The sequence below is a fragment of the Clupea harengus genome, chromosome 10 (assembly GCF_900700415.2).
Source record: "Clupea harengus chromosome 10, Ch_v2.0.2, whole genome shotgun sequence".
Classification (NCBI taxonomy): Eukaryota; Metazoa; Chordata; class Actinopteri; order Clupeiformes; family Clupeidae; genus Clupea; species Clupea harengus.
The window spans coordinates 22,252,504-22,263,113 of record NC_045161.1 but is presented as its reverse complement, the minus strand read 5'-3'; the positions used below and the strand labels follow the sequence as shown (position 1 = coordinate 22,263,113).

The window sequence follows — 10,610 nt, the reverse complement described above, 5'->3', positions numbered from 1 at the left end:
TTCTGCCTTGCTGATGCATCACGTTGCAAAAAGCATAGCAAGATGACCTCTGACGTGGGAACCCACCATGTGATTATCAGAATATGCTAACTTCAATCTATATAAACCTTGTGTGACTGTGTGTTTGCTTCAGTCTGGGAGTGAGCCCAGGCTCTTTCTCGTCCTCAAAGATGAGGGTGAGCCTGTGCTTCTCTCTTGTCTGCCAAGACATGAGTGAGCCCGATAAGCATTTTGAATAAAAGATACTTAGACACAACTCTGGAGTCCGATGTAAACATGAGTTCTCCCCCACCACAAAAGCGTTTCCTCTCTGTGCTCTCAGCATCCTCTACTGACACTCCATGCTTGCCTACTTTCTAGGACAGGCAGTCATTTTAGACTTATTGAATCTTTTTCCATTTCTGTTTTACAACTTGCATAGTTTTGCTTACTTTTCTCACCTGTTTCTCTTCACTACTCGTTGTCTTACCTCTTTTCTTTTTCCCCAACCTGTTAGTTCAGGCTGTGCGGTCAACAGGGAGTCAGGAGCACATACAGTATGTGAGTAGGTTTGTTATGTGATAGTTTAAATGAACGTGCACAGCCACAAGAATACTAACCAATGCTTTCCATTGTTGACCTTAACCTCATAGCCTGGCGTGGTTTCCATAATTTATAATCAATTCTGAGGGGAACTGTTTCACTCAAAACCGCCTGATCCCCCCCAGTTACAATTCAGCCACTATCTTCATAGAAGACACTGGCAGATTATTTATTCATTTGATATTTGGAGGATATTTCCCAGGTGAACTGTGCATATCAAGTGTATTACATTGCATTCCCCCTCGTGCATCACTTATAACATGATCCGGGAGGTTGAAATGTACACACAGGTTTACAGACACACACATACTCACACACACAGACATACACAGACATAGACACATGCACGCACATACTCGCACACACACACACACACACACACTGTGTATTAACATCCTTCTGCACTAATCTTAATATTTCTTACAACATGCCACATGCAAAGCTGCATGCCTCCTCATAGAAACACTTTAAGCAATTACTTTACCCTTCCCTTGTAATTTATCCAACCCTCCCTCACACACACACACACACACACACAAACACACCATGCACACACGCATACATACACATCACACGCTCGCACAGATTACACACACACACACACACACACACACTGTGTATTAACATCCCTCTGCACTGTCTAAATATTATTTACAACATGCCACATGCAAAGCTGCATGCCTCCCCATGTTAGAAACACTTTAAGCAATTACTTTACCCTTCCCTTGTAAATTATCCAACCCTCCCTCACACACACACACACCACGCACACATGCATACATACACATCGAACACACGCACAGATTACACACACCAACACACTAACCTATGGTTAGGATTATCCAGCACACCCACTGACAGGTTTCAAGTTGTTTGTCTTTGCCATCATCTAGACAGGAGGCACACCTGCAGGGACACAACACCCCTAAGAATGGAGCGCTTGACATTTTCATAATGAGGATCACGATCATGATAGCACATTGATGTCATAAACTCAATCTATATCAGACCCACGTGGGAATGCATACATTACACATTTAACTACAGATACTTGGAGGGCGATTTTGGTCTGTAGTTCATCTAGTTGATCTGAAATGTATCCTGAAGGGTCAGCTAATGCAGTTTTAAAACTTGCTTTTACGGGATAGCACAATGTACATCATTATCAGCATGTTAGTAATATAGTCTCACCATGCTGTTGCTGAAAAACTAAACACTGTGTTGTGATGAGTGCCAATAATTACATTACAGAGGCCAATATGTTTAGATGACAAATCATCCCCTGATATCTACTGACAAATCAATCCCTGATATCTACTGACAAATCAATCCCTGATATCTACTGACAAATCAACCCCTGATATCTACTGACAAATCAACCCCTGATATCTACTGACAAATCAATCCCTGATATCTACTGACAAATCAACCCCTGATATCTACTGACAAATCAATCCCTGATATCTACTGACAAATCAACCCCTGATATCTACTGACAAATTATCCCCTGATAGGATATCTAGTTTATTGAAACCTGAGAAAACTGATTGAGTGGATGGACAGATCTAGTTTCTCACTCCATGTCATATATATCTTAATCTCCATGTCAAGTGACCTTTCATGAGGTAAAGGCCTCTGATCTCCAAGAGTGTGTGAAGAAGCATACATTTCATCTGACAAGCCAAACAAAAATCCTCAGTGGGGAGCTTGGAGCCACAGTTACATCAGATTCAATTCAATTCAACTCAATTCAGTTGAATATATTGTCACAAATAAGCTTTGCAGACCACTGCAGATTAAATATGCCAGAGTAAACCGGTACTAACTGTAACAGCAATCTGCCCATCAGATGTAGGAGTGAAATTGCAGCCACTGATGCATCCCTGTTGTTCAGATTGTCGGATATATCACTCAAACTATGGGTGCATTGCTTCCCTTTTTATTAGTATCTCTTTGGTCTCAGCATCTCATTTTTACTATAATGACAAGAAACACCACACATGTTGATGGATTAATGAATAAGTTATCTCAGGTTTTTTTTTAGCATAAAAACACACCAAGTCATGTACTGTCCATCATGTTAGAGACATCTTGGGGATGAAGTAAAATGGTAATCACCACGAGGGACACAAATGTTAAAAGAGGACATCACAATGACGTACAGACAACCTAAGGACCAGTGAACCCCCATCCAGTTTCAATAGCGCCTCTTGAAAAAGCCGCCTAGAGCTTTTTTCTGTTGTGCTCCCCTCAGCTGTCGACAGTGAGAGAAAACAGAGAGTGGTTTGCCTTGTGAAATGCTTAAACTGGTTTGGGATTTATTTATTAGAGTTTATTTGCCTGCCTGGCAAACTAAGCATGCACCAGTGTTAATAGGTTACGCAAGACTTTGACAACCACCAGAGGTGACGGGACATCGTTCGGCTGTTTGTAACAAGCTGGAATATGCATGTTTCAGTTCTCACACAGGATTTTGCACATGAGAGAGCATTCACCATTTGCTCAATTTATTCACTCTTATTCCTTGGCATACTTAAATGACTCTCACACACATGTTAATTCCATGCTTGGATGTCTAATTGACGACCACTACTGTCATGCAAACCCATAACAAGGAAATGTAGGAAATGTAAGGGAATATTCCTTACACGCAAGAACTAGAACCACTCCCAAAGAATCTTGAGTACATTATTCTGTTATAAATGTTCTGTGCATTACAGGATGCGCTGGGTGCACAGTGTTGTTTCAGATAAATACACAAATATTTTCTATGGGCATGGAGCCTTGACTGTACACAAAATGGTGTAAGCTACCTCTTAAGACAAGAGTTTTTTTTACACTCATAGACAAACAGTTAAATTAAGTACTGGCTTCAGTGAATACATACAGAAGGGCTCTGATCAATAAGACTGATTAGAATCTGATTAATCTTAACAGAAGAGATTCTTAGACATAGTCTACGTCGTTTATGTTGTAACGAACATGTGAAGAGCCAAATAATTATCCCGTTCAATAAAACGCCTTGTCTGTTTTTGTATCGGGGTCGGAACATCCGCTGTTTGCGGAGCTGTCCATAGGACTGTGGTGCTGGAAATTGGACAGAGGATACGGTAGCAATCAACAGCTGGTCAAAAGTGACGAGCATATTTTTGCATGTGAACGAAAATGACCAAAATACTTGCTGGGCGTTGAGAGAAATAAACCTTTGATGCCACCTATAAAATGAAAATACCTAGTAAAATGCATTTATTCTGTAAAGCATACAATGACAGCATACAATATAAATGAAGCTAAAATGAAATTGAATTTAGGTGAAAAGCCACACTCACCATATTAGAGGGAACCATACCCTCTCACAACTGAAAACCTCGCAAATGAATAGGCTTACCTCTTTTGAAAAAATGGTTTAATACAGTTTTATCATTTCACATTGTTCAAATTACTTTCTTAACATTGGTTTCGGTGTTGTTTGAACCCCTAAATTACATGGGCCAACCTTATACCTTCTTTCTCTATTGCACAACTAAAACCAACGTGGCTATTTCCCATTATTTTTCAAATAGGCCTACTCTCGTTTGAAATTACATGCTGATGGGCCTCTCAATCTAACGTTAAGAGTATTGTTGGTGTAGACTGAGTGGTTTAGTTACGTCCACAAATATTGTGTGCATGATGTAGAACATCCACTGTCACATTAAGCTGCTGATGCACATAGAGAAATTATCTAATCGTTTGTGGAAGTTTGTGATCGTGTGTGACGCCATTTACTGTCTGATGATGAGTAAAAAGAGGGTGTGACCTTGCAACGCCTCCAAATTCTTCCGGTAAAACGTTAAAAGTCTGGCAGAGGATCCCCGTAAGTCAATCTACGCAAAAACAGTGGTGACAGAAAAGCTCCTATCACACACCTTGCTGAAGATGCGAACCCACAACTGTCCCAGCGGATCCTCCCCCAGTTCCAGCAGCGGCAGCAGCAACAGCAGTACGGCTTACTCCGTGGGTCTTGTCAGCAGCATGAGTACTCCAAACAGCGCGGTCCTTACGCTCGCAGTGGCTTTCCTCCTCTCAGCCATCCCCCTCTGTAAAAGTAAGTTCGACGCCTGTTGCTCCATTCAGACAGAAATTTGTGCGTAAAGGAACAAACAAACAAAAAAACATAACATGAAGCGAAAGTTTCAAAGTTGCTAAGTTATACTGCACTTTGCACTTTGACTAGTACTTAACTTGCACTTACAGTAGTTATATTCCTACACTTCTTTTTTGTATTTCTTTTTTGTATTTCTTATGTAAAGTAGTATTTTCTTGTTACACTAGGTCTCTATTGCTCGTAGCTTGACTGTTCTCTCCCTTGTACGTCGCTTTGGACAAAAGCGTCTGCTAAATCACTAAATGTAAATGTAAATGTAATCATGCAAATATTGTTGATGTCGTTGCCTTCACTGCTGCAACATAAACATAAAGTTTTTTCCTGTTGCGTTGTGGAGAGTAGCCACTGCATTTAAGAGTTGCTCATAAAGATCCTTAATGTGTTTGCCACTTCTGAGACGCAGTAGTTTTGACGGGTATGATGCAGTAGTTCAGCGAAAATAAGTCACTTTAGCACACACTCTCTCCCTCTCTCTCTCTCATCCTTTCTCTCTCTCTTCCTCACACTCACTCACTCTTTTCATAGGCAAAACAGCATTTTAGGAGGGTTGGATTTGAGTGGCAAAAGAGCTGATGTTTCTGTCACTGTAACTAGGACTTGAGTGGATCATTTCCATAGTCCGGGCTTTGTATTTAATTCTCATAATTAAATAAACTTTAACTCTGGGTGGCAGCAGAAGGGAAGTCCACGCCTTAAAAGTCAGACACAGTACCAATAATTCGCTGTTCTGCACTTGGGATAATTGCTCCTTTGGTGATTAACCCTATTGGCTAATTCGTTTCAAATTAGTAAGCCTGCATCTTGTAAAGCAACAGAACAAATCTAATAAAATCATGCCATTACTGCACGCTAACTTGCAACAAAATGTCAGCAGGAGGTTTGTTCTGTCTTTGGAAAACCTTAATCGATAAGCAACCATAAAAAATGTAGTCCCCCACAACATGAAAAGCTTCTTTTTTTTCACAAATGTTTGCTCTCCAAAGAAGAACAGGAACGGTCATCAATGACAGCATGAGATAGATACCTCACGTTGTGCCTGATTCACGCTCAAAGAGCAACATTCTCACTCATCATCATGACTTGCGAGACTCAACACTTTTGAAACGCTTTTCCTAGTCAGAAACTATAGAAATGATCCCTGAAAGTATAGTCTTAGTCCCCCACAACAAACTAAACCTGTATGTGCATTTAGTTTGTTGCTCTTGTTTGGATCTCTTAAAAATGTATCATAACCTCAATTATTTGTGTTACGCGGCTAAATAATAGATTTGATATATATTTTGCCAGTCACACGCAGACATGTCATTTCCACTAGTCATAAACCCAAGCAAGAGGAATTTAAGTTATTCCAAAAAACAACATCAATGATAACATAGATGATAAACATGTCTCTGGCTGTACGAGTGCTGTCCATGGAATTATGTGCTGCCGTCTTTTCCCTCATCTGCAAATGTCACAGAGCATGTGAAATAGGCAACATCGTTCTGAATTAAACAGTAAAAGACGTCTAATGAAGACCTTATTCTTTTGTTTTTTGTTTTATTGTTTTGTTCTATTTCTGTTTATTTTCTCTAAAACCCTGTCTGCCGTGTAAAGGTTATAAAGCTATAAAGGGATGATGTTTGTGGTGGTATTTAATGGAGATATCTACATAAAGGTCAGGGTGCAAGATGATAGATGAATGGATTAAAAGATGGATCAAAAAATATGGCGACAGCAAAGAGGAGAGATTAATCAGGTGCACTTGTTTTCTCATGGTATGCAGAGATAACATCTTGAGGAATCAAAATCTCAAATTGAAAAACGATAGGACTTACACTTTTCATGCTTCGGGAAAAAAAACAACTGGATTTATTTCAGCACATTTCAGTGTAACACTAATTATGTGTCCTGCAATATATAGAAAATAGAAAATAGCTTTTACAGCCATGAATTTTAATTGTAATGGATCCATGGAGTCATTTCAGTAGTGTATAGACCAGGTTAAATAATAATTTGATATTTTAAAAACTACATATTGATACTTGTCGTCTGATGTGTTTTGCATAATGTTAGCTTTAAGATTTTGGTGGCCAATACAAGACAGCATTGTCATTAACATTTCTAGTTTTTCACACAGACATTTTATCTTCCATATCCTTTGATATCTCTCTGTGTTGCTCCTATTTCACATCAATTTGACTTAAATATATCACCAGGCATAGGTGTTATCAGGCTCCTATATGATAGTGATCTTATCTGAGCTATCGCCTGTTGTCTTATGTCTTTCTGCTTATGTGAAAGGTGCTCCAGTTTTACAGCAGACACCCACGCTAGACTATGACCAGCTACTAAGCCAGGTAACAACATGCTCTCGCACACATATGCTCCGTCTCAATACCCCCTGTCGAATTCTGTCCACGTCTATGTGTAAACTACCAGTAATATGTTCCCCTTCGTACAGATACTCGCTCCCCTTTTCTCTCTCTCTCTCTCACACACACTCACACTCACATCTCACATCTACATCTCTGCCAAGTTTTCTCATTGTCCATGTATCAGTAATATGGTCCCTTTCATACAGACACTCTTTCCCCATTTCTCTCTCTCTCTCTCACACACACACATCACACACATACACACACACTCACACACACACACACACACAAACATACATCTACGTCTCTGTCAAGTTCTCTCATTGTCCATGTATCAGTAATATGGTCCCTTTCATACAGACACTCTTTCCCCATTTCTCTCTCTCTCACACACACACACACACACTCACACACATACACACACACTCACACACATACACACACACTCACACAAACACACACAAACATACATCTACGTCTCTGTCAAGTTCTCTCATTGTCCATGTATCAGTAATAGGTTTTCTTTCGTTCAGGCACTCTACCAGTCCTGAATTGCTCAGGTGGTTTGTTGTGCTGTAAATAGATGAGTACACTCACCGCTGCCTTTCTGGTCCTTAGGTAAATGACATCTGCACATCCTTCCTCTCTGAAGACTTGCCCTTTAGGGTAGGATAATTTGCATAATCTGTTTGAATTAAATTCACTGCGTAATATCGTCATAACAAGTTAACATACAACATATTTTCTGTGGTTTGTCCTCCTCTCTCTGTCTTGCTCTCTTTCCTCTCATTCTCTCTCTCCCTCTCTCTCTTTCCTCTCATTCTCTCTCCCTCTCTCTCTCTTTCCTCTCCCTCTCTCTCTCTCTCTTTCCTCTCATTCTCTCTCCCTCTCTCTCTCTTCCCTCTCATTCTCTCTCTCTCTTTCCTCTCATTCTCTCTCTCTCTCTCTCTCTGGTGCTGAAATGACTGTAGGCACGCGGTACACTGGGAGAGGTGTGCGTCCTGATGCTCGGGGCTTTGGAGAAGGCTCAGGTGAGTCTTTTCTCCACGCTCTTTTATTTGCCATGTTTGGGAAATAGTGTTGTCATAAGCCACTTGAGCTTACTGTTTTTTTTTTGTTGGTGTGGTGATGCAGGATTTGACGCAGAGAGACAACAGTAAAAGGGTAAGTCCACCCCATTGACATTCAAACATATTTCGGCTGTGCATTTGAGCCGATGCTAGATTAGCACAACAACGCTATCATCATGACATCATTAATGCTTATCTGTTAATGTGTGTACTGTATCTTTGCTTGTCTAAAATCCACCTGTTGTTTGTTATTGATTCTGTGTGTGAGTGTCTGTATATCTGTGTGTGTATTGTCTTGTGCATATGGATGTGTGTTGATGTCTGCATGTGTCTGTGTGTATTTTTTTGTGGATGTTTGTCTCTCTCTCTGTATGTGTGTGTGTGTGTGTGTGTGTGTGTGTGTGTGTGTGTGTGTGCCTGTCTCTGTAGTTTTTGTTTCACTACACAAGATCAAAAGCTGCTGAGGTTGAGAATGAGACGGTAAGTTGGTGGTTGTACAGTCTGTCTCCTGCCTGCTGCTGCGTATAGTGAAAAAGCCCTGAGTTTCAACCTGATCTCAGATCAAAATCATTCTTCTTGAGGGTTTCATGATATCTTCGCACTTGGTGCACAGAACTGACAATGCTTGTAGTGCTGTACTACTGTTGCCATACTACTTCATCTGTTATTTGTGCTACAGCTAATGCTAAAATTACCACAAGTAGTGTAACGATTACTACTACTACTACTGCTACTACTACTACTTCTATTACTACTGCTGCTACTACTACTACTGCTACTACTACTACAACTATTGTTGCTGCTGCTGCTGCTATTAAATAAGAATACAAATAATAATAATAAGAACAACAACAACAATAATAATAATAATAATAGTCCAACACAATGTTAGCCTATACAGCAAACACTATTCTTTACCTCTATGTTATATTAGTTCACATAACAAATAGAAACGTGATCTTGAATCTTTTCTCATCTCTTGCCTCTCCTTGCCATACAATGCCACCATCAAGCCTCCAATCCATGACCCTACTACTCCTGTGTGCTTCTGCACCCCAGTCTGCATGGGCTCCTCACCCGCACTTAATCATTCATATTTCATTGAGAATCATTTTCTGGACAACTGAGATATCTCATGTATATTCTAGCTGCTTACATATCATATTATTTACTTTACACAGTGTGGTGATGAGAAGATCTAGTTACATGGAAATGCAAAGGGGTTGTCATCACCTGAAAAGGCTATTCGTAAAAGCCTCTGTCTTTGCTTTCATGCATAGCATCACGTTTAAAAAAGGTCTTCAACTTCACGCAAAAACACACAAAGGAATGAAAAGTGTTTTACACAAGCTGTGTCCCAAAACAAACTATAGATCAAAGCATAGCAAAGCGCGCTCCTCGACTGAACAATTTAGGATTATGAAACATCGTCACAACTTCAATTAGGCTGTATTATATTTTTGGAAAGGATTAAGACATCATGCATAATACCCATAATGCCGTCCCCGTCCCCATGTTGAGTGAGGAAAAGGCTTTTGTTTACAAAACAGCACCAAGACATCAGAGTTCATGTGGAGCTTGATGCTCTTGCCTGTCCTGCATGATATTGAATGGCACTACTTGTGTTAAATGCTCTGTGACACCGGTACCATTAATCCACTGTGTGCAAATGAACATAGGTCCGCAAAGAGGATGAGCAGGAGTGTGCATTTTTAGGGATGAAATGACTGACTTGGGAATGAATGAATGATTGAATGAATATGATTGTGTGTTTTGAGAGAAAGATATGTGTGAGTGTGTCATTGTGTATGTTCTCCCATCCATATATATATATATATATATATATATATATATATATATATATATTGTGGTATCATGAGAGGCTTTACCACTGAGCTGGGTGTAGGGCAGTGCGTAATTAACAGGACAGAGCAGGCAAAAGTGCTTTCAAACGAGGATCAGGTTTATTCACCAACACAAAGTCTTTCAGGAAGCAAACATAAAAGTTCTTCAAAGGCAAAAACATAGGCTTCATAAAGTTGCTCCTCACTTACATCCCACCCACTGTAGTTGCAGCTTAAAGTTCCTCCGTCCAGGTCCTTCCCGGCTTGGGGCTAGCCTTCCCCCTTCCGGATGCGGCTTAACAAGCGCTTCAGCAAGCGTTTCCACAACGGCTTCACCCGCACGTCAAGTGCTCTCTGTTCTCCCTTCTGGCTCTTCCTGCTCTCACGGCTCGCTCTTTCACAACAGGCACCACCTGTCTTAAATGCCCCTTCCATCAGGTGCCTTAAGCACCTACACCTGGTTGGGTGCTGCTGCATTCTGGGAGATGTAGTGCCACTGGCAGCCATCTTGTGGTGTGGCAGCCAGACCTCCACACGAACACCACACCCCTCTGCCAGCTGGCCCATCATGATGCCACACATCCCTCTCCCCGGACCTGACGCCCTCGGC

The 10,610-nt window shown here is 40.7% G+C and overlaps 1 pseudogene; it reads right to left on the bottom strand.

Moving 5' to 3' along the window:
• Nucleotides 1-5,688: 5,688 nt before the first annotated feature.
• Nucleotides 5,689-5,883, bottom strand: LOC116222204 (annotated as a pseudogene).
• Between the last annotated feature and the right edge of the window lie 4,727 nt (nt 5,884-10,610).